This window comes from Neodiprion pinetum, chromosome 1 (genome assembly GCF_021155775.2).
Source record: "Neodiprion pinetum isolate iyNeoPine1 chromosome 1, iyNeoPine1.2, whole genome shotgun sequence".
In the NCBI taxonomy this organism is placed as follows: Eukaryota; Metazoa; Arthropoda; class Insecta; order Hymenoptera; family Diprionidae; genus Neodiprion; species Neodiprion pinetum.
The window spans coordinates 34,797,073-34,822,105 of record NC_060232.1 but is presented as its reverse complement, the minus strand read 5'-3'; the positions used below and the strand labels follow the sequence as shown (position 1 = coordinate 34,822,105).

The window sequence follows — 25,033 nt, the reverse complement described above, 5'->3', positions numbered from 1 at the left end:
GCCCGGAAGAATCCGACACGCTCCATTGCCGGCGTGTATAATTATTTTTGTAACCGTACCAACGCGAGTAGTTGTACCTACACAACAAGTACCGCGTATGCTTGCAAGCCGTGGTACAGCGCTGCCCACGATCCACCGTACGTGATTCCGTGGGTTGATTTAACCGTTTAGTATGAAGCACACTGCATATCAAATGTACACGCTGCACACGAATTGTGTTATATACCTATATACGCATACACCCTGTAAACGTTGCACTTCCAGCAGCCTGGCTTTCTCAGTGTCCCTGCGGTAGGCAACGGTAATTGCTGGTTAACAGACGTATGTGGGTGACTCGGATTTTTTCATGAATTTCAACTCGACGCTGTACGGTCTCAAATGCGGTCTACCCGAGAAACTGCCGTAGTCAAAAAATTATCCTGTATCTGGAACAACGGGTCGGTAGTAGGTTCCTACCTACGGGCATCGCACCAGGTGGGGTGAAACGAAACGAGACATATAATACGCGTTGAGAACGAGCAACTCCTCGAAGGTGGTCGACGCGGTGGCCAAGCCAGCAGCGGCAGCATAAGCACAGAAGCACGTATTATAGAGGCATCAAGAAAAATAGCCCTTGGGCAATAGCTATTGCCCACTAGGAAAGGTTGACCTGATTTAAATACACGAGGGTCGTTGACACCGCGCTCTCCGTCTTCGTCTGCATCTCCTTCTCTCCTCGCTCCACCCTATCCCTCTATCCTCCGCTGTTGATCCCTTCTTTCTTTCTCTTTCTCTCTCTCGCTCTCTCATCCCGTCTTGCTCTTTCACTTTGAATTAGTTAATGATCCAAGCAGGATTTTCAAGGGCACGGGTCGCTGGTGGTGGTAAAAATCCATTCGTGCATCCGCTAGAGAAATTTTTTACACCGCCTACCGGAGTAGAGAGTCGGACTGTCTGCGGTAGAAAGAATTCGAAGGTGGTGTGGAGTTGACGACGGAGGCCGAGGCTGGTCCGAAGAGACTCTATGAAGCGCATCGTCTTGTTACTTTGTTCGTTTCTTCGTTCGTCGGCTGCGGTTGTTGGAACCAAGTTGAAAAATGGAATCGACCGAAGAATACGAGCTGACACAGGAACGAGCCGGTCCGCGAACCGCTCGCAATTAATCACTGTCATCTGTTGTAAATTAGCAGGTACTTAGACACAGGCAAGGGTCTAATTTTAAACTAACGGAAAGAAGTAAAGCGAATGAGCTCCGTTCGACTACACTTTGAACACGCTTCGACAATTTTTATTCCATATAGAATTTCAATACGTTTGCGTCCGGGAATGTCTGCTTCTTCCTCGTCGCTGCTCTTTATGGTCAAACTCAAACATTATACTCTGAGACAAATCCATAAGAAGAAATATTTCCCAACCACTCAAGTACTACCGGATAGACACATCGCTGGACCTTGCGAATAAAAAATATTCAAACTTTCAGAGCTGTAGGAATAAATTGATGAAAGCTTTACACTGTTGGGTAGGTCGAATGACCTCGACTTGCGTCACGGACGTCGGTCCAGTCAAAGACCGCTACAGTGGCGCTCAGTTGTCGGAGATCTCTTAGTGCCGATGCGTTGGTTCAAACGAGTTATCTGGTCATCGAAATCACTGAAATTATATCACAAGGGTTTCAATGGTTGTGAAGTAGAACGGTCTTCGGTGAGACGTATACTGCACCACAACTAGGTCGTAACGGATCACAGATTGTCCGAAAAAATCATACGTTGAAAAGTGAGCGCATGCATAACACGCCACAGAGAATATGCAATTACCTACATCCATGCAGAAGCAGCAGCTGTCACTGAACGAGCGTATAGATTGAGTCGGAGTGTTTGAGCGACGCTTTCTCCCGAGTCCCGAGTGGTACATCGGCAACGAAGAACATTATGAGAGATCCATCGATACCAACGGCACAACCCTCAACTGCCAGGGCATACCAGCGACCATGCGAGGAGCACGGTTCTTTGAGTTCCTGCCAAGTTCCACGAGCAGGGATTCCCTGAAACTCGGTCTCCCTCTGCTCTGCACCCTCAGCGAACGGAGTGCCGGGTAGCATAGGTGCAAAACTCCAATGAACTACGTCCATCTATCCACCGGGTGCATGTGCGTCGCAAAGCGAAATGGTCCGACTCCCGTACACAAGTCGTTCTTATACTCTCCGCGTTAAGGTACCTACACACAGGGATCTCTATCTCGACGAAAAGGCAAAATGGAATGAAGTGGTTGGGTTGCGTTACCGCACACACGCCTGACGATCGCAATACGTGCGTGCAGCAGGGAGTGCATTCGGCCCGCAGCTAACACCCGATGGTGTGCGAGGAAGAAGGGAGGACGAGAGAGGGAGGGAGAGGGCAGTTGTGACGGGGGTCCACGCGGGGCTTAGCGTTGGAAAGAGACAAGAGGGACGGGGTCAACGCTCTAGTAATCTCGCTAAAATGCCCTGGTGCGAGCTCGAGCCTATTACCACAAGAGGCCCACGCGCCAAAAATATACTTTCAGTTGCAGCGTAGTGAATCTCTTTCGTCCCGTCGTCTGTCGGTCCGAAGTTCCTTCGTTACTTGGTTCCCTCGTTTGCTCGTTCGCCCGCTTTGTCTGTATCATCGTGAACGATACCGGAGAAGATCAAGCCGCTACTCTCGTTGCGTCTCTTGATTTCGGATTGCCTCGAGCAGCTGTTTCGCTTCATTGTCCGTACACCCACCCCCGCTCACCGAAGCGCAGGAAGCAAGACGTAACGCGTAATCTGTTCGGTACAATGTGACTTTCCGCCAAATAAAAATTCCCGACGCTCACGGGTCGTTGTGATGCAGGACACGATTCGGTGACATGTAACGTCCGCTAATTGGGCCTCCGTGAGAGATGCCGCCAGCTCTGCGTATAGAACTGAATAAAGTATACGCCAAATGTTGCGAAATTTTATATTCCATATCCTGATTATATAACGTGTTACAATAAAAATTTCGAACAGATGCCATCTCGTAGTACATGACACTTGTCTATTAGCTCTTCTCGCTACATTACAATCATTCGTTTCGCGCCGTACAAGAAGAATCTTCGATTAAATTTACACAGAAACCATATAAGCGTATGATTTTTATGAATGTTGAATGTCCTGCAAATAATTTGCTCTCCGACGAGTTTCCATGGTCCAGAGCATTCCTTGACGGTGTTGAAAACATGTTGCCAGACCAGTAAAGAGTATCGTGAGCAAACTTCATAGTAAACGATGATTGATCGCGATCCTCGGACGATCGATACTACACGTCTATACATATAGTTACCGCCTCCTACTTACGGTTGCCGGAGATTAGAAATGGTTCTACGAGAGTTCAAGAACCTCGACAGATTGAGCCAATGTTATTTATTAACAATAAAAGAACGTGACATACAAATCATGTTGCCATGCTCCGCGTTACCAACTCGTCACTCCTTCTCCGCAACCCGTTCAACGCTGATTCGATGAGGGGCACCTTTCGGCGATCGCTATACTATTGTTTTGGCAACTCGATATGCCTCTTTAAATACATTCGATACGTTGTCCCACTTTGACTTTGACCTTGAATGACCCCTCTGCACGGGAGGACGGACAAAGACGAAGCGAGTCGCCCGGAGCGAACGGAATATCTCTAGCCGTCGTCGGTTCGAGGCGGGAGGAATCTTTGAGAGAAACTATGACTCGAATGGATCTACTAGTTGGAATGCGGAGACGAACAAGTACGCCCCCGTTTCGTCCTATAACATTCAATGCGACGCGAAAGACGACGTGAGAAACCGAAGCCCTTCACCGACGCGTCGCTTCCTTCTTTTCAAGGTAACACGGGCCACCTTTCATTTCTTCGGCGGCTTTCTGACGTTCCGAGCGAATGAACCCTCTTGGTCAAGAAAAAAGAGGCTGAAGTACACCGAATTTCTCCAGTCCATTATTGAAGATTTTTACGCTGAATAACCGAGACCATCGAAACACATAACTCAACGCTGGTACCCCGGAACGCGCGGAGGGCGTTACATAAACTTTCATATGAGTAAATTTATCGCGTCTTGGCAGCGGCTGCTCGGCGTTATAATTTAGAAGGATTTCTCTCTCTCTCTCTCTTTGTCTGGCAAATCGGCGCGAATTTGTTGAGGAGTAATTTTAACTCGAATCAAAAGTGTTCAATCCTAAAATAAGAAAAGAGCTGCATACATCTAAGTTCCAACTATCAAATTTTTTCGTTCTCAGATCTGAACGCCCATGTTTGACGTCGGGAACATTTTCTTGTGAATTATAATGTCATCGTGCCTCTTCAGCGACGTCATTTAATTAACGCGAACAAAACGTTGTCGTAAATACCCTGAGTAACTGCCAAACAAAGGTGGACACCAACCGTGGGTTTCTTTAACACAATTCAACGCTTTTCCAGAAAATCATCGCAGATTACGCAATGAGAGCACCGAGCTTTCTATTATTTCGGTACCTAATGCGAAGAGATGTAGGTGTGGTCTGTTCGGATGAGACACCCCGTATGAACCTGCATAACAGCACGGAGCTGTTCCCCTTGCTGGTCGAGAGGGACCAGTGAACCTAGAGTGGTTGAGCAGTTGCAGAACCTTTCCGCGATCGATAGATTCAACCCCTGCTATGTGGAATGAGCCCGGTCTTCCATGAAAGCAAGAGTCTTGAGCAGAGATTCGGTTTTCTTACGTGCATGGCCAACTTGAGATCGAACGAGTCTGACCGTGGACGACAACGTTTGCCACAACAACAGTGAGTCATCGCCAAAACATTTTCATGGTGGACCCTGCGCAGTAACGCAGTTCTCAACTTCGTCCCGAAGTGAAACAAGGTTCGCGGATGGATCATGAGGATGCGATAAACCGGCACCGACTTTACTCGGGCAATCGAGGAGAGTCTCACTCACAGCTGGCGACACTGACCTCCGACTTTCGGAAAAGCCACAATCCAGACGAATCGCTAAAAATAACAAACAACGCGGTGTGCAGGCGGACTGGAGGTAGGCAGCACCGTCTTTGCAGGAAAGATAGGCCTGTGGTCTAATAATAACCGCGATGAATAACGCAAACCTCGTGGTCAATGCCGCGTGTAAAACCCTGGAAAGTGTCTCCTGCAAATGATTCCTTCCCCGGGTGTGTCAGACCGCGGGATACGTCATTGTCCGTAGGAACAAGTCGAGCTTTCGATGAAGACAAAGCTCACGTCGCGCGATCAAGGTGACGCTCTACACGCGGCGCAGGTCTGCGTTGGAACAAGTGAAGGATACTTCGTTCGAGGGTTGCAAGTAGGCAGTACGTATAATAAGAATTAAAATCACCTACAGGAGCAGCAGCAACGACGTAGAAGAAGTTTTAGCATCGGCCAAAAGAACTGCATCCTGATGAAAGAGCTGCGGGAGAAACTGGCATGGGAGAGCAACCAGTTCGGTGACTACATTCTGTGCGCGGCAGCAACACGGCGAGATGATGCCGACTCGCTCTCGCTCGCTGCACCGGCACCGACCAACGACGGTTGCAGGTAAGATGCATACGCTTCGCCTTTCTGCCGCTAAACTATATACACTGGGTCAAAATAATTCCAGAGAGGCCTCCTCTTCGGATCTTATTGGCTCCGGTTCGTTCCCTACTGCCGCGACTTCCCCCGAGGCTGCCGATGCTCCCAAGCAGGACGACTCTTGGTTGGTGGGGTGGCAGGCAGGTATTGGCCTCATCTTACGTCTGAGAAGGTACCAACCGCGTTTCAACGTGCATGCCCGGAGTACAAGCGACCCGGCGACCTTGAGAGGAAAAGGACACCTGTCATTTCGGGTATTCCTTGGTAATTATTATTCGCACATTTGCAAATTGGATACACGATCGAGTCGTACGTTACGTTAATCTGACAGACGTTAGACGATGGTTTGAGTGATTGACGAATTATATTTGTTTCCGAGCTTTTCTCTTCCACGATACATCTTTCGGAGAAAGGGAGATAGACGGTTCGACCGTTGACGATCGCTCGGACGAATAAGAGAATACCGATGTTGTTAAGCGCGACGGGGAGACGGAGGGCCGAAATTAGACGAGGCTTGAAAAATGAACAAACAATACTAATGCTCGTTGGCCCTCCCTCCCCCCCTCCCACCGGGTGCAGCGGACGAGTACCCAGTAACAACGTGAATACATCTCAACGAGGCCTGATGCAGTTGGCGTTCTCCGCTGCGTACGAAGGCGTTCAGAGCCTATTACGGTCGCTACTCCCTACAACATATTAAACCAAGCGGTGCTTGACCTCGGAGAAATCGGCCGTACCGGGCCACAACTACATTCTGCCCTGTCTCCCTACTCCTCGCCGAGCGATCTGAATATTACGGAGAAAAGGAACGAACGAGGAAAAGCAATGGAGGAAATAAGTACTTGGGGTGAAATCAAATCATACTGTTTTTAACGCCATTTTTCCGTTCCACCGCCGACACTCCGATAGCCAGGGAACGTACCAATCCGCTGCTTTTTCCTTCTCGCTGATTTCGCAACTTGTCAGTATTGGCCTTCAGCTTAATTGTTTCTCCCTTTGACTGCGGCGCAATAGTTACAATAATCGCGTCAAGGTCGAAGTCCGGAAAGACGCGATGGAAAGAGAAGATGGCCCATGCCTCACATTCCAATAAACGAAACTAAAAGAGGAAAAGGGTATACATTGTACACGTGCACGTAAAAGTGCAATATTTGTATGATTGGCCTGCCAGAAAGGGAAGAGAGAAGGAGGCAGTAGTGGAATTTTCCAACTTTGCGGTCCGTTGCGTTATCCGCTGTACCTCGAAGGACGTCGGCAAAGGGTCGAGTGCGATCCACTCATCCGTCGTCCCTGGTTATGATACGTGCCAATCAGGATAATGATTTTTCACTATTATTTAAAGTATCTTTCATCGGTGAGTAATGACAGTCCTGCCATCCGACTTTTACAAGATACCCAGTTAGGCGAAACATGAAACAAAAGAGGAATCCAAACTAGCACGTAGTCTTATAAATTGATATTCCTAAGAATACCTATCGTATTACTCTAGAGGATGAAAGACGTATAATTTCAAAATACAACATTTGCTGATAATATGAAATTAACCGATCTCCGTTGCACGCGACCTATCAACACCGTACAACGTCAGGGAAAAAGGAATATACATGTGTAATATCCACGCAGGAAGAATCAAAATCCTGGTAAATGTCATCTTTGGCCGTGGATCTTTATTTCCTCGGCGTCAGATGTGGACCCGTAGCGTCGAGGATTTGTAGAAGCCAAGCGACGCTATTACGCTTCGGAGCTCCGGATGACTGAACATCGTTAAATATCTCAACTTGTTCTTATTGGACTGGTTAAATATGTCGCGCAAAAAGTGGTATATGCAAAGAGGAACGGAGACTAGTCGACGGAGACGTGAGAAAATATCGATTCACAAGAGAAAAGAGAAGCTGAAGTAAGTCAAGAGTAAATTGTCCTTCGTACTCTTGAGGCTTTGCGATGTACCGAGGCTGAGTCACGCGTAATTTTGAGAGACTCACGGAGGCAGCAGAATTTAACCACCGTCTAGGAATCTCAATCCTCAAGATGAAATTGTTATTAGAGACAAGAGGGCAGTGACTCTGGGCACTGAATTTCAACCAATTTAGTGCGTTGTTGAGGTCGCTTTTAGAACCGCGTAGAATAGCGTTGTAAGAGAACTCTAGAATCTATAAGAGTTGCGTAAGTCAGCCACACCATCGCGCTGGCCTTAACCTAACCCAAGGACAAGGTTAATCGGGGTTAAGAGAAGAATCAAATTGTTTTTGGACCTTCGCAATACTGTACGAGAATTGAGGCAGTTTCGTTATCCTACAAAACCGATCCGTTCTAGCTGTAAAAATCCGTGTGAAACAATTCAAGAAGATCGAAAATCGGTTCACACGAATAATAAAGATGTTGCCAATGAATTTGGTCAACTTTTATTTTACATTCCAATCGGAATAATACGTTGAAAAAATGTTGACGCGAATAAGTAGGTGACTCGACTTCGTGGCCAATCTTGGATGCATAGAGTCCCTGCACGCTATTAATAGCACGTGCAACATCGTAAATAAGAAGTGAAGTTATTTGTCGTCCTCGAGCAAGGTTCGTTAACCTCCAAACGTATATACAACAGCCTCTTTACAACTATTACTTACGTTGATGGGCACTCGTCTTGAATTAAGATGATTTCACGACTATTCAGAGAGCAGGAATATCTCCGCAGCACGTAATAGATTTTGTTCAAGGCTCATGCCATCTCCGCGCTCCTCCACCTTGCCATTTGTTCGCCCAAGTCCCAGCGAAACCTTGCTAGCAATCAACGGCTAAAGTCACGGAAGCAGGGCAGGTCCCAGGAGGCGTACGTTCCTTCCAAATACCGGTAAATATTGCTTAGCCCCTGCACGGCTTACTGCCCAGGTATAATGGCGTCTCACGTATGCTTCTGATACCTCCACAGACAAACACGCGAACACAGGGAAACCCGCATCGTTGATTGAAACAAACTGCTTCTTCCACGGTGAGCGTAATCGTCCTCTCGATCCAGGCCGCGTATTCAGCGAAACGCTCGGCCAAGAATCGTTTCTACGTCTTGTGTATACCCAAGAGCAATTTGTCCAACTTTACATGAAACGGTACGGTACCACCTGGAAGCTGCACAGAGTCGCAATTTGATGCACCGATGCAACGGAGTTCCATTACCTTCGAGCATCGTTCTATTCGTTAAATTCTTTCTCTCGCTGTCTTCTTTTCCCTTGCAATCCGATGCCGCATACCTACATATACGTCGCGCACTCTCTCGTGAAGAATGAATTCCGAGAACAGTCCAGAGATAGCTGTGCACATCTTGGAAAGGAGTATTCTTCAAAACTAGTATGCCTTCAGGTTGCGTTCTAAGATCAGTTCAGTAAAAGTTTCGCATATCTACGTCGAGTCAATTTCAATGAAGTCGGCATTTGATCATCCTACGGGATGCTCTGCTCCTACACTGCTCTGATGAAATTTCCCAATTACAAGATGTCTGCATAAACTCCGGTAGAAGACGTAACAAGAAGTTAGTAGGAGTTTTCGGTTCATGTTTCCAAGATTGTTTGAATACAGCAATTTCACCGCAGCGACGAAGCGGCGAGTGTATAATAATAACCTGCTACCAGCCTGGAAAATTCATGTCATAGTCAGGTAGAATTTCCATAACCAATTTCTCGGAAAATTCGGAATAATTTTCAACCGCCGACGCCGCCACGAAGCTGCCACAAAACGGAGTCCCCGTTGGCGATATACAGAAGGTTGTTGCACCCTGTGAGATTGCACGTTCTCCAACGGGGGTGCGCTCACTGCGTGCCGAAGGTGCGTTGCCTGTTCAGGTCTTGACGCGGTAGGTACGCGGGTACCTATCGGGCACCTACGACCGCCGTTTCCCCCTCGGGCGCGGACTGACATTGAGAAAAAGACCTACGTTGGGGTTACGAACTCGGCTCTGCATCGGTTCGCCGGTCGGCCCGAGGCGAGTCTATGAAGGAAAATTAAAACTATTTTCCGGGGAATTTGACTGTAACGTAAAGGAAAGCCGAGGCGAAGCGAATAAAATGTGGATGCACGGGGGAGAGGGACAAAGGGAAGAGAACAGAAGCGGAGACCAGACGGCGGATCCATCCTCGTAAGAAAGTGGCGGTTAAGGTCACGCGCAGGGGTCGACGACTTTAGACTAGTTGAGAAAGACGTTCGTTCTTCCAGGGAGTGTCCAATTACCCGGTCGCCGGCTTCTGCCTCCAGCTCCTGCTGCAGCCGCACCCCTGCTTTGCCGCATCCTTCTTCGGCCCGAAGTCAATATGCGGAGTCAGAGAAAACCCCGGGGACGGGAGAGTCTCGTTTCACAGTAGCTATGCGACGTTTCAGATCTCTCGCGCCTTTCTCCGGATTTTTCATCGAGCCCCCAGAGATAGAATGTAGGTGCGCGAGGCACGCTATCCGGTGCACATCTGACACCAATAGGTAAGCCGACCCACCGTTGCGGCATGATACGTACTGCTGACGGCAACGTCGTAGGTATTTTCTTTTCTTTTGTTTTCGTTTATTCAATTTGTAATAAGCGGGCGAGCGATGAACTCAATGGGGTAACCGTTAATGGTCGGTAATTATCATCAGAATTTGATTTTAGCTTTCTTTCTCAGGACGCGTTAGATTTTAGAATCGACTTTTTTGCTCGTTGACATAGTCGGGAAATGGTTACTTTCACACTACCGTGATAAAAGAGATTATTATACTCACCCGTAATGTAAGTTATGTAGCACTCCGTCATGTTAATAGCTTCACAAATACGTAGGACTGTTATACAGTTTTTGTCGAAACCGATTAGCTAATTTCGTATCGGCAAATAACGCTCGAGGCTCTCTTTTCTAACAAATTATACGCCATTCGTTGAGAGATCACGGTTTCACACTATGACCATCCACATCGATATGGGTTATATACGGTTAATTTTTCACGTTGACTTCAACGCGGTAAAAGTATTTACTGACCATTCGCTCAAAACCGCCTATCAAACACGTCACACGGTTCTACGCGCCTAGCTATTGAATGATCGTCGATATTTCCATCGGAAATACCGCCCATGCATTCCCTCCTACGAAGCGCGTTGATTTTTCTCTACAAATTCAATTTAAAAGAAACAACTGTTGGATAAAACGTGTGCATCGCACTTTGCCATGAGAGTACGATTTGAATAACAGTTGAACCGAAAATGGTGTGTCAAATAACTCGTGTATACTTGATTCGCTGTTCAGACTTGGTGATGTTGAAGAAATCAAAGGAAAATTCATCCGAAAGACTCTCTCTTCTATTATTTCGTCGTTTCTTTACAACGGCTTTGCAAGAATCCCATAAAATCGTGAGAAATTTCTAATAAACTCGCTACAGCCATGCCTGCGTCGTATAAATACTTCTTCAGCTTTCTTCCAAGTTCATTGCCACACGTAAAAAATACACAAATGTTATTCAAGATCTCCTATCAACGTATAATAAGAAATTTCCAATCTCCCTGCTGCAGTCTGTGCTCGGGATAGGCGATCCCCACCACGGCCGACGTAAGATACACGCCTTATACCTCGGCTGCACGTGCGATCTATAAATTACGGAATTCACCTAACGAGGGGTAGGAACCGGAGGGGCGACGGGCATAGGAAGCAAAGTGGGGCCGTCGAAGGAGCGGCGTCGAAGGCGATGGCCTCGGACTAGGTCACGGCCTTGACCCGGTTGCCAGGAAGGTTCTCCTGTAATGTCGGCGTGGCGTAACGCCGGGAAAATCGAAGAGCAGGGGTTGAATCGTAAATTTCATCTTCGAGGCACGCGTTGATCCGCCCTCGTCCTCGACTCACCGACGAACGGGTTTCCGGACAAAGTCGAGGCGCCATGATCCGCGGTTCGAACTTGGCGGGTGAAAATATTCGAAAGCTGTCTACTCGGCCGACGGATGGAAACGACGCGGCGACGACGGGACGAAACAATATAAAAGTTACGGTTCTTTAATGGGGTCCGCCAAACCAAACCGGTCCCTGTCCCAAATGTTAACGCCCTCTCAGCCAGGATGCGGCTGCACGGCCCCGTATCGTTCACGCTGAAAATTGCCTGCCCCTCGTGCAGCCCGCATGCGATCCGCGTAACTGCATCTTTCCGGACTCGACTCGATATCTTCTCGGCACAAAAGTACGCAACCGTTTTTACTGCACAAAGTTCGTACTTTCATAGCCGCTGTGAATGCATGGAGCCTCGGTGGGCGTTGGTACACGAAATTGGTAAAGAACAAGTAAAACGGTGCCTGCTGCAGGAAAATTATAAGGAGCGTAAGAATGACGAATGGGAGAAACAGAGACGGTGAAATCGCGTTTCCCAACGATCATCGACGTCATCCCGCTGCACACCGAGCAAACGCTTCACGCAGCGCATCGACTCGCACATATTTATCTCTCCTCCTCGTTCCCCCGCTGCCACGGCTTAAAGCAAACCTTAAGGCCTGCACCATGCAGGCTACACGCAGGGAACGAGACTCTCACCAGAGGTTGGGTAGCTGTTAAGTTGTTTACGGGGAGTCGAGAGTTGGCCGTTCAAATTTGTCAATCTCGTGTCTGTGTCCCGTGGCTGCAGAGCTGACACGATGCTACGACGGTGTTGTGCTGACAATACAGGCGTCCGCACGCCAGGTCTGATATGTGCCCTCAGCAACACTGAATGACCTGTATTTTCACCTTTCACCGTGCACCAGCCTCGCGGAACTTCGATGTGCATGGTCTACAGACATATTTGCATTTCGGTAGTATGCAACAACATTTGCAACGGACTTACCTGAATAAGTCGAAAAGACACGGAGAACTGGTAGGGGGGAAGAAAACTCCAACGGTCATATGTGTACCCGGTATGTTTCTCGGGGGGTAGAATAATGAAGATAGTATTTACCTGGAACATACAAACGAGGAAATACCCTGTCATTAAGTCAGATCAACATTGCCCGCGAGTTATACGTAAAGGATGGAGTTGTTATTTCTTTCTTTCAATACCAACAACAACCGCCGAGTTGCATTGCGCTGTTATCTCGTTGGCGATGATGACACAAGCAAATCGATGAAGTAACTTACTATGAGTGTACAGAAAAGAAGAAGAAGAAGAGTAGGAAGTGAAGAGAGAGAGAGAAAACACAGGAGGCGCCGAAAGGAAACACAACGAAAACAACACGTGAGCATGTATGGGTTGTACGCTCTCGTGTGTGCGTTTAAAGCGTTAAATTCATATGCGGGCACCTCGAGCTCTCAAGAATACCGGGCGTGGAATTATTCAACGCATTTACTCCGTACGTTGATCTCTAGAATCTCTCACAAAGGACCTTCGCTCCTATACACACTGCGTTGAAATTAGAAAGTTTCTAGAAACCGATTTCTTAGCTATTATATACACGCGCGCGCACGCACACGGACGTATATATTCATATTATATACACTACGCGTATGTATATAATACGCATCCCACGGATGCTCTCGGTCCGCAGTCATGGGGTTTGAGTCACATGTTTAGTCCGTGAGAATAGCAGATGGCCTTCCTTCGGACCGAATGTAGCCTTAAAGAGTCGAAAAAACAAAAACCGAGCCATTACAATGATCTCATCAATCCGTCTGTATACTCAGATCAGGATTCCAAAGTTTCCGCTCTTTTCTCGCTCGTCGTCAACGGATCTTGTCGTATAACCACACGATCACGGACGTGACATACATCACGGACCGATAGCGTTTGGCCTGTGTGCGAATAACGATCGCCGATTGGTGGCGAACCGAGAGGCGAGCCGTTAGGTAGACGACCTTCCAAAATCGTGCGTTGACTCCTCCGTTGCTTCTTATCACTAAAACAACGAAAACCAAATCTATTCGGAATGTTTAGTTTCACCCGGGGAAGGGGAAGGGATGCGAGGAGGGGGATGAAGTGGTAGAAAGATCGCGCGTGATTGGAAGCTGCGAGGAGGTGAGAGCGAGGCGGCTGACGTCGAACGGAGCGGAAAGGAAAGGAGAGGAGAGGAGAGGAGGGGAGGCAAAAGACGGTTGGTTGTTGGTTGCCAGCTAGATAGAAGATACCAGGGAGGCGCATTCTGGGTTCAGAGACCTCGGAGCTCTTACGCGCTCTTACGCGCGCGCTCCTCCTTCTCTCGGTACCGATTTCATACACACCGTCGTGCGTTTCAGGCTTTTAGACACGCGATACGTGTGCGAGATCGTTGCGGTAGCTTCTAGCTTATCCTCGGGTAAGAAGCAGAAGGAACAGAAGAAGCAGAAGCCGATGAAGGGGAAGAAGAACGATATAAGCACTGCGCGTCAAAACTACTATGCATTCGCCTTCGTCTTCACCCCCTTTTTCTTGTTCTTGTTCTTCTTCTTCTTCTTCTCCTTCGCACGAATATATATATATACGCGTTCTTAAGTACTAAAACGTGAGCGAGCCAGCGCCACGCTAATTATGACAATCGTGTTTGACGGGTTTTTATTTTCTTTTCATCAGGCACACGTTATAGCTATAATATATCGTAATTCCAGGTCACGAAAACACACGATTAAACAAACAGGTTTCACGATTGCAGGCTTCGAGACGCTCGGCCGTCGCTTGTCATGCTGCTCGTTCAATCAGGTTGTGTCTTACACCAGATACGGAAGGCTAAGGGTGGCAATCCATTCTCTCCAACTAAATTTAAGATCGAAAGAACGCCGAGAAATGAAGCTTAATTAACGTCCTGTCTGCTCAGTCACTAGCGTCTGGTGTTACAATTCCATGCTATCGCGAAATAGAATTCCGAGCTGTGTAATTCCACAACATACCCGCCCATTTAAGGGGTATCCCTGGTCGATTTCGACGTTGACGTACACATCTCCAAATATCGACGTCCGCGTATCTCAAACGCATAAAAGGGTTCAACAGCCCCATTCGATACGCAATTCTGAACAAAAATGGGTGTGTTGAACCCTTTTTCGCGTTTGAGATAGGCTATTTTCGATATTTGGAGATATATACATCAACGTCGAAATCAAACAGGGAAACTCCTTAAAGCCGGATGTTTGGTAATAATCGAGGAACAAAAGTACGAATATACAAGTAACTTGTATTATTCGGCCGGTCACGTAACGCGCGCCGCGTAACGGAATTAATATCGGGATTGTTACAATGGATTTAACCTTATAGCTGATTATTCAAAGAATCTGATTTCACCGGCTGCTGCAGCAACAGCAGTAGCAACAGCAGCAGCAGCAGCAGCAGCAGCAGCAGCAGCAGCAGCAGCAGCAGCAGCAGCAGCAGCATCATCATCATCATCCAGAGTGTAAATTAATGTAGAAGGTTTCTGCGCACAAGCTCAATAACTGTAACGGTTTCCACGCGTCGATCCGACGGCGCCCGGAATAATAAGTAGGTAATGGGTTCTCGGTTAGTATAATGAAAAGATTTGATCTTATCCACGTAATTTACGAAACCCAGATAATAAATCAGCTGCATAACTACGTACCGAGACTATGATATCCCAATTCTTATAACGGCTGATAGCCTTCTACAGCTCGGGGATACGAAGACGGGAATGTCGATGTTATTTCTAATTCACCGTTGGATTATTTAAAAATTTCAACGAACATTGGACGCGTGTACGTATCGGCTGTACGATTTCCGTGCCGCAGGTACATTTCGCGGCATAGCACGTTGACTTATTTAAACGACGATTCAATTTAGTCCTGATCCAAAAAGCTGGATACACCTACAGCGCGAAGACTGATTGTATACAAGAGCGTTTCGGTGAACCGTTACGCAAACTGGTAATCATTTTAATCATTTAAAATCGGCAGTTCGTGTCGCGGCCTTGCGAGCAAGCAAACCCAAGAAGATCGGTGGGACGAGAGCTGCAGATTTGCCTCCGTTCTACAGGTTTGAGCTTTAGTCCCGGTTCGCGCGAACCTAACGTAACGGTTTATAACTCCTCGTTTATAGCCAAAGTTTGATTCTATCCGGCGATATCGTCCAGCCGCCTTCTCTCAGCCGCTCGCGATTATAATATACCACGCGGAATCCGATAATATCTTCCAGGGCAGGCCGACGACTGACGCGAGGATCGAAGCGTGGTGGCACAAATCCAGCGGGCATCGGTCATCCGTAAATCATCAAGGCTCGTGCAGCTGGTACACCTCTTTGAACCCGTACCATACGGGGGGTTAAACGAAAAAAGTTGCATCGCCGAGGGAACACGTCAGGTATAACGTTACTGGGTTAATCAGCCGGTCCGAATACCTGAGTAATGGTCAACTACGTCGAAGCCGTCGCTGCTGTGTTTCCACGTTGTTTCTTATCACTTTTCTCTCTCTGCGAAATTGACCAGGGTTTTTCATACCCGGCACCGCGGCACCGAGACTCCGCGATCTCGAATCGACGAGTCACGAGCTCTCTGAATCAGCGTGCGCCGTGCAGGATGGCCCCATTCATAAGAGCCGAGCTACCGCCGTGGGCCTCGTTGCCCTATAATAATGTAATATCCCGTATCTGCGTTGCGGATAAAGCTTCTGTGTAGGTATAATACCGTCATTCCGCGGTGCGCGGCCGACGTACTGCACACTGCAGTCGCCGTCTATCCCGACGATAACGGAGGGAGGAACAACGTTTTAATCGTGTTATTCTCCCCCCTGTGATTACGCCCGCCGACTAGGTCTCCAATCTTAATCTCTGAAATCCCGTTTCATACATCCCGGAGGTTTGAATAGGTTCGCTGGCATATGAGTATACGTGTAGTACTGTTAGGATTATCGTGTCCTGTAAGTCAGCTGATTCGCCACAGCTCGCATGAAAACGAGTTTATTGCGGGCGAGCAATTGCTACCGTAGAGTTTGCAAAATGTTGAGAAAAAAATTTAACAATCGACCGGTGAAATCTGCAAAAATCTCTGACAAATGTTTTGCCATCGTTCGCCGCGGACCGGTGACGCCGGCATTGGCGAGGCGTTGCAAAATTTACTCTAGGACCGTGTGGTCAATGACCGATTCAAGTTTGACCCGATAAGCTAAACCGCCAAGTCATTCGAATCACCAGCAACGTTTGACTCTTAAAGAAGAAACTGTCTACTGATCCATAGATACATATCGGGTACGCGGTTAAATTATTATTATTATTATTTTTTTTTTTTTTTACACTAGACCGAGGATTCAGAATTTGTTCCGTGGTCAGCGCCTGTACTGTTTTTTTCTCTTTGTTGATTTGTATTTCTTTCTTTTATTTTTTCTTTACTTCGCGACGCGCTGGCAAAGTGGGATATGCGAAAGATAAGAAAAAAATATATGGAAATTTCATGTCCTTAAACGTCTGAAAATGTATATTTCATTGGTGAATATTACGTGCGAAGATTCTTTAACAATTTATGGTATTTGTTATACACATAGCTATCTAGTTTCAGTCACGATTGTTATTTCTGTGCTCCACATACTCGTTTAGCTATAAAATAAGTTCCTTGTATAAATTTTGAGAGAGAAACAAGGCAATGAGCTGCTCATTTCCGATCCTTCGGCATTCGTTTTCCCGATAGTTTGCTATAGCAACGAAACTTGAAACTTTTCTATTTGGCCGACTACCAGAAAAGTTTATTCACCCCGTGTTCTTTTACAGTATATACATTAAAGTTATTTCGGTTCTTCTCTTGCAATTTTATGTATATGTATTCGGTATTACCGAGCTCAGTCCGAACTATTATTTCACGCGACCTACTCAATACACTGTTTCGCAATTTTCTAAAATTGACTGGATGCGCGTCGCGTCGCCTCGCCTGATTCCGAGTCAGCGGCAAGTTCGTTGCGATTTGTCGTGAGATTATCCTCCATCTCGTTGCATGTACTACACATAATAACTTGAACGAATCTTTCTATCCGTCGGAAAGTCGACGCCGTCTGAATGCTAATAGAAACTATGCAATTCGTATACAAAGTTGGTCGTTGAATAACTTTGTGAAAACCGTTAATCGAAGCATTGGTAATATGAAGCCGAAGGTCTGAGTGAAGACGGAAACGGTACACAATTACACAACATGAAGCAGAGGGTTCAGACCCAGGTCTCCGGATGCCTTTCATAATTAATCGAGGTCAAATATTTCATCATCCCCCCTCCCCCTTTGCGTATCAACCTTCCTGCGGACTCAACAAACGCGCTATTTCTGCACAGGAAGTCCACGGTTTTGCAGACCGCCTTTCTCCCGGATGAGGATAAGCATAAATTTTAAAAACCCGGTCGTCGACCAAACCACTGCAACAGACGAACCTTCCGAGAAGAGATGGATACCGCAACGAACGTTTCGGTCCAGCTACGGTCCCGAATTATGTTTCACACCCGACTTGCGACACGTAACCGGGATCGCGTTCACATTTTTCGATTTTTCATCCCATGCCGCGGTGTTATACCAGCCCACCGACTCACCGAGAGACAAATTCTCCAAACTCATACGATATTACGGTTCTTTGCTCGTCACGCGCGCCAGGGCGAAAAAATGAACAAAAAGGAATAAGGCGGAAAAGAGAGAGAAAAAAAAGGGATGAGAAAGAGAAGAAAAAAAAATTTGGCACTATTCAGGTTCGAGGATCGGAATTTTTTTTCGAGGCCTAACGGCCCTGCTAGAATCTTTCTTCTCCTTCTTCTTCTTCTTCTGCTTCTTCTTCGTCTTCGTCTTCATCTTCGTCTTCGTCTTCGTCTTCGTCTTCCTCTTCCTCTTCCTCTTCCTCTTCTTCTTCTGCTTCTTCTCCATCTTCGTCTTTCCAGCTCTACACTCGCCGCTACGAATACTATGGCGCGCGCTCGCTCGCTCGAACCCCGTTTTGTAAGAACGTACCTTAACTGTTTCATGCGTACAGCTCGGCTAACGGGATAAGGCGTAGGAATTAACTACTTCTATACCTACTACTACTACTACTACTACTACTACTACTACTACTACTATTGCTCCTACTACTACTACTATTGCTCCTACTACTACTACTATTGCTCCTACTACTACTACTACTACTACTACTGCTCCTACTACTACTACTACTGCTACTACTACCACCACTACTACTACTGCTACATCTCTGCACCGCGAGCTCCGCAAACTTCGAACGGTCCTCCGCCGCCTGTGGATGTTGCTGCAGACTCCTGCCGATGGCAAGACGGATGAGATCATGCGTGCGAAAATGCATCCAGGCACGCACGCACGAACGCACGCAACACAGCTGGACGAGCCCGATTCCGCACAGCTGAAATCAGCGGCCGCATATAAAATCAAGGAAAATCATTCACGAGCCAGCAAGTCGGGTGTTATTAACTTTAGAAATCAGGGTTTCATCTCAAGCGGTCAGATTTCGCATCACGTCTCAAACTTCACATGGTACGGAATAATACAGTCTTTCGAAACCTCGAAACCTTTTCCGAGAAGAAATTTCACAGGGAAAGCCGGATTTTCTACCAGACTTTGCAAACCAATCAGAATGCTTGGATTCTGAAGTGGGAAATTACATAATCGACTTCGAGGCATGCCTGATCTGGTCCTGAACAAATACAGGAAAATTCGACTAGGATGCACCCGATTTGACCCTGACTCAACCTGCCACATTGCAGGTACTGCGAACAGCCACCAGGCACCATGGAAGTCCTTGGCATTCAGGTGATAAAAGCACCAAACTACTTGTAATAAGATGTGATCATTTACCTGCACGATTGTACTAAACATCCTTGCAGTATATTATTATTATTATTATTATTATTATTATTATTATTATTATTATTATTATTATTATTATTATTATTACGGATATCTACCTGCCAATGTGAGCTACTCATTCGTGGTAGCCTTCTCTTTGCATCTGTATAAAACTATGTAAATTAATAAATATGATAAATCGCTAATACTTGGTTTATCGTGTTGAACCGAAATACTGCAGCCGTTTCAGAATTCTTGCAGTAGATCATACAATCAGACCGATTTGCGAAATACCGAAATTGACGAATATGGATCTTCGATTAAAGCTTAAGGTATAACAGCTATAGAATTAGCAGTCGATCGTATTAAGCTTGATAACGACGCCATATGGAGCTTACACGTCTGTCAAACTTCAACCCTGAAAATACTGAATTTTTCGTATAAAAAAAAAAAAAAAAACAAATAAACGAATAAAATAAAAAACAAGTTCAACGCAGTCAGCGGTCAATTTAAGGGTTAGTTTCTTGCGAAAGTCTCAATTGAGAGGAGCTAAGGACTGAAGGATTGCCTCGAGCCTCAAACCGTAAAGTCGAAATAAAAATTGTCCTGAACAAATTGGTTTGGTAAAGATGAAAACTTCGCCTCGTTAGAAAGGCTCCTTCAAAAGATCCTTATCTGAGTTTGAGGGTGACTGTCTTATAAACTGTGGTGAACGTGGGCGTCCAGGCTGCACGTTCTAAAGAACCATTGACTCGTCGTCTGCACCATTCGTCTGGGGTAAAAGGGAAAATAAGCCCTCGCAAGTGAGTCTGATTAGAGATTACGTGGGTACGTTGAAATTCGAAACCTTTCCGATTCCTAGAAGTTTTTTTGTTTTATTGCCATATAGTCGCACACTGAGTATTTATCTAATAATGTATTCATAAGCTACAAAGATTTTCCTGAAAATGCACAAACAAGAATATACTAAGATTTGATAACAAAAAATTAACTATCGCCTTTTCATTCCGAATCCATTTAAAATAGTAAAACATCTGGTAGATTTGTTGAATTTCACTCGACGACGACTTCAATTTCAATCGTTAATTCAATACTGCTATTTTTTCCGTCGGAATCGATATCCGTGCAATCTCGAAAAATTAGATATTTCACGATACCAATGTAATAAAAAGAAAAAAGGTCCGAGTGAAATTGGAGAAAATTCAGTACTCCGAATAAAATAATGAATCGCAGATTGCATTGGAACAAATCGTTTTAAATTTTTATGACATTGAAACAAGTTGAAGTGAAAAATTGCTATCCGAACTCTCGTTAAAGATTTTACCCTATTACCGTTCCTTGCGTTTTCAGAAGAGTTACTTTAGCTTACGTATATATAAATTCGATGAATACTCACTCTGTGAAAGTATAAGTACATACATTATACCTGTCCTTAAGTAGAGTGAAATGAAATTTTGATGGTCGCACCTCTCAAATTGGTTCAAAATAATTTAGAAAAATTCTTGAATTTTTTTCCCCCCTCTATATTTAACCACCTTAGAAAGCCGTACTTTGTCTCATAAGAAAAACATACTTTTCAATAAGACCATCGCAAAACCGATGCTTTTCTTATGAGAAAAAATAAGGCTTTCCAGGGGTAGGTAAATATAAAGACGAAAAAAAAATGCAATTTTTTTATAAATTATTTCTAACCAATGTGAGGGACGTGACCATCGAAATTCGATTTCACTCTTCTTAAGAACAGGTCTAACGTACATATACCGATCGTCACGACCGATCGTCGTCACAGCAATCTTCCTGATCAGCATGATCATCCGATGATCGAAATTCGCCGGACAACCGGAAGTTTGACCCTTCGACCTGACGATATTCGGTGGTCCCTTTTACCCGTACAAGAGAAACACCCGGTATGCACACGGCGAGTCGGATATAGCCAGAGAGACACGCGGTTGTAACCCTCGAACGTTGTACCATTACTATACTCTGGATGCACAGAGGCTGCAGCACATCGCGTCGTCCCGCACGGAAGGAAGTTCACGCTGGATCTAAAAGGTCGGGGGGGCGGCGGCGGCGGTTGTCTGGAGTCCGGGGTGGTTGGCTGCTTAGTTGGTCGCGGGTAGTTGCCGTGTCGGCTATCGACCCGGGGGTCGGCGACCCTCCGCGCTTCGCTGCTCTCCTCTCCTCTCCTCTCGCCGCTGCAGCAGCGGTCCATGCGTCCTCTGCAGCCCGCCGCCGACGTTTGCAACCCCGCCCGTCCGCCCCTCGCGGCCGCTACGCGACGTGCAGGTGGGCATATCCATCCTACTACCCGGGATGCAAGTGCACCGGGCGAGTGCCGGCGTACACGGCGTGCATTATGGCCGCTGCATCGCGCAATTGGAGAACATTAGCACGCCGCTGCATGACAGGTCGCACTGATTCGCTCTCGCCTACGCACGCACACGACGGCTGATTGTCAGAGGCTACGACGACATGGGGGACCGGCGCGGCGAAAGGATGTTGATCAACGCTTTGCAAAACTAACCGGACAATGAACGCAACCGGCCAAGTTGAACGGTCTGTCAAAATGTCCGGCAAGCTTGTTTCGGATGCTTCGCCTACCAACGTGGAGGAAGCTTTCGGGGCGCGGGCTTCGTTTCGACGTCAAAAGCTCGACACGAGTCAGCCTGTAATTATTCGAGTTTACTTTTTAAATTTGCACGATCGCACGCTAGCGAATTCTTCGTTATACGGATGACGGAACGATGCCTACCCGCCATTTATGAATTTTTGATTCACCGGATTTGTGGGAAAGATTTTTTTTTTTCTATTCTTCTCTTCCACGGAAAATTTAAACCCTTGTTGGTAGGTGCTGTACTGCATGCAGGAAGTGTTGCAGACCTGCCGGTATACATAATTTAATTTCCCAGCGAATAGTGCGGTTGTAGGCTTGAGTGAAAATTTATGAGGTGGAAATGAATTGAATACATAATTTTTACCGAAATTAGTACGTCCGCACACGTCTGGCATAACTATTGCTGTTTCACAACCAAAGAACCGAAAATTTGTGAAAAGAACTGTGTGAACTCCATATGGTAAAAAGGGTTCAATATCGATATTTTTATGAAGCTCGTTCCTCAACAACAAAACCATAAATTGTTTTTAGTTTATTCCGACGTCGTATATCACAAGTGAATGGGTAAAGGACAGAAGGAAATTTATATGCCCGCTTATGCAATCATGAAAGCATCTCTATTCAGGGTTTACTAGATTTCGCGGCGAGTCAATTCAATTCAATCAAATATTCACTGTAAGCATACCCCAGAAGGAGCAAAAAACCACACCGTAATAGACAATATCCGCCGTACACTGCACGCTGTAGGATATTGCCATACGGTAACCGCGTCAGGTACGAAGACAGTAGATAAAATTTTGCAGTATATTGTATCATGAAACTTATTTTTCCAGTCAGTAAACAATCACCCTCGCAGTCACCCGCATATGAAAACCAAAAACAAAGTTATGGATTTTCCAAACCATATTTCTGCTCAAATAGGTACGTTTCGATCTTCGACAAAGTTTCGACCGGTTTTGAAAAAAGCTGTAATCAACGCGTGTTTCACATGCCAAGTATCAATGTCAACCATTTAGCGCGAAAATGTATAACGATTCTGGATAAAAAAAATTTCAATCACAAAAGTCGCAAAAACAATAAGATTCACTCATTGTAGTTATTCAATAATCGTGTTAAATCGGACCGTTTCACTTGATAAGATTTGAATACGTCGTTTGTCTAATTTTATTTCAATTTTTACTATTCTTATGCATATCTCACGATATTCTCGTTCGTTTCTTCAATAGTATAATTTACCTCTCAGTCGTCAGCAAAATACCGCCACTGCAACATTGCTACCGATGCGATGAAAGTAATAAAAAGAAACGTAGATTAAATTTCAAGAAAATTTGGTAACTCAGAGCGCGTCGTGTTACGTAACATTTACTTACGTACATGTACACGAAAGCGATTGTACAAATTTAGAAGATTCAGGAATATAATGAATAAGGTGGATGTACAACGGAAAGCAAAAAAAAACGTATTTCATCATATTTCGTTTAGCATCGCCAAATTTTCTAACCGGCGACTTCATCGCGACGAAAGGCCGATTAAATATCGTTCGCGAATCAATCATCGCTAAAACTTTTTCCCCATTATATACCGTCTGTATTACACGTGTACATACACACACATATAATATATATTTAACAAATATGCGCATATACAGAAAATATTATTCGTCGCGTCTTCGAGTGTGCGCAGCAATTACTCGCAATTTCGTTAAGTGCATACGTGCGGAATGGTTGATGTGCAACGATCGACGCGGTGTATCAACAATAAAACAATAATAACGACGCAAGGGAGGAACGAAGACGGAGGAGTGGTAGGGAGGGGGAGGGGCGGGGGTTAGAGTGCATCGGTAACAATGATAATAATAACAATAGCGATAATCATTATTATTATAGCTGTAGAAGCGCGAGCGAACACCCCGCGCTCGCGTGTGCAGCTTCGTCTCGTCGTCGTCGTCGTCGTCGTCGTCGTCGTCGTCGTCGTCGTCGAGTAGACGGAGCGACGGAGGGTGCCGAGGGTGCGGAGGTCGTCGACGGGGACGGAACGCCGCGCCGGCGGTCGATACAGGCAGCCAGACTAGGAAGTGGACCCGGGCATCAACCCCTGCCGCCGCCTGCCACTCCCGCCTCGAAGCACACCGACGCTCGATCTCGCACCACCACCACCACCACCACCACCACCACCAACATCGTCGTCGTCTCGTCTCGTGTCGTGTCGTCCCGTCTCGCCTCGTCTCGTCTCCGAGTCCGAAAGAAATAGGAGAAAAGAGAAGAGAAAGCGGGGGGCTGCTGGGGCGCGATACAAAACGGAATAAAATTGGCAAAAAAATTGGTAACGTTACGAGGTACGACGACGAGGACGAGGGAATGGCCGTTCGTTCCACGGCTGCTGCAGCGACGGTCATCGTCGTTGTTCGTTTAAATATGCGCCGCGTGCGCGGGATTAAGTCCGAAAGCCCTTTGCACTGGCCTGACGTCGCGTATAACCACGGCTTATCGTAAAATATAGTATACGCGCGGTACGTATGCAGATTTTACGTATGATAATGGGAATAATATTGTTATTATCTGTTACCGTTGCTCGCAAGTTGAATGCACATGTAACGAACATTTTGTTGGTTGGGTTTTTTGTTTTTTTTTTGTGTGCTTGCCCGTTGGCCTGCACGTCCGTTTTTCCACAGTGCAAAGTAAGCTTTGACGCAGAGCGAAAATAAATGGCTATAATTATTATTACGTCGGACAGGTGTATGTGCGATGGCGTTGAAATTCCGAATTTGAAAAGTTCCGAAAATGCCAAAATCCGAATTTTTATCAGACTTAAGTTGTAACGTTATTGTAATGACGCATCTTCAGAAAAGCTCGTTGTTTTACAACTTCATAGGATTACCTGAAATTTATGAAACCGTTGATGAAGCATGAACAAACTCAGATTTTGTAAATTCAATCTTTCGAGTTGCTCTAAAGGTGTAAAATAGTAATTTTTGTTTCAACGTTTCGATACGTTAATGTTATAAACTTCAGCTTCCTGAATTTCTTGGTAACGAAACTTGAAGTAATGAAATTAAACTTTGACGAACCGTCAAAGTTTCGAATGGTCCGATGCCCGACGCTCAAAGTTCCGAAAGTGCAAAGTTCTGAAAGGGCAAAATTCCGAAAGAACAAAATGCCAAAAGGGGGTAACTCTG

The 25,033-nt window shown here is 46.0% G+C and overlaps 1 protein-coding gene across 3 annotated transcripts in view; it reads right to left on the bottom strand.

The window, feature by feature from the left end:
* The window catches only part of E23 (Early gene at 23), a 114,429-nt gene that overhangs the window by 26,105 nt on the left and 63,291 nt on the right, over window positions 1–25,033 (bottom strand). The window contains exon 1 of one of the 3 annotated variants that reach the window (XM_069134131.1): window positions 12,368–12,384. The exons of the other annotated variants lie outside the window; for them this stretch is intronic. The gene's annotated coding sequence lies outside the window, so the exon portion shown is untranslated. Of the gene's footprint in view, window positions 1–12,367; window positions 12,385–25,033 lie in introns of those variants that run through there. 3 annotated transcript variants of the gene reach the window in all.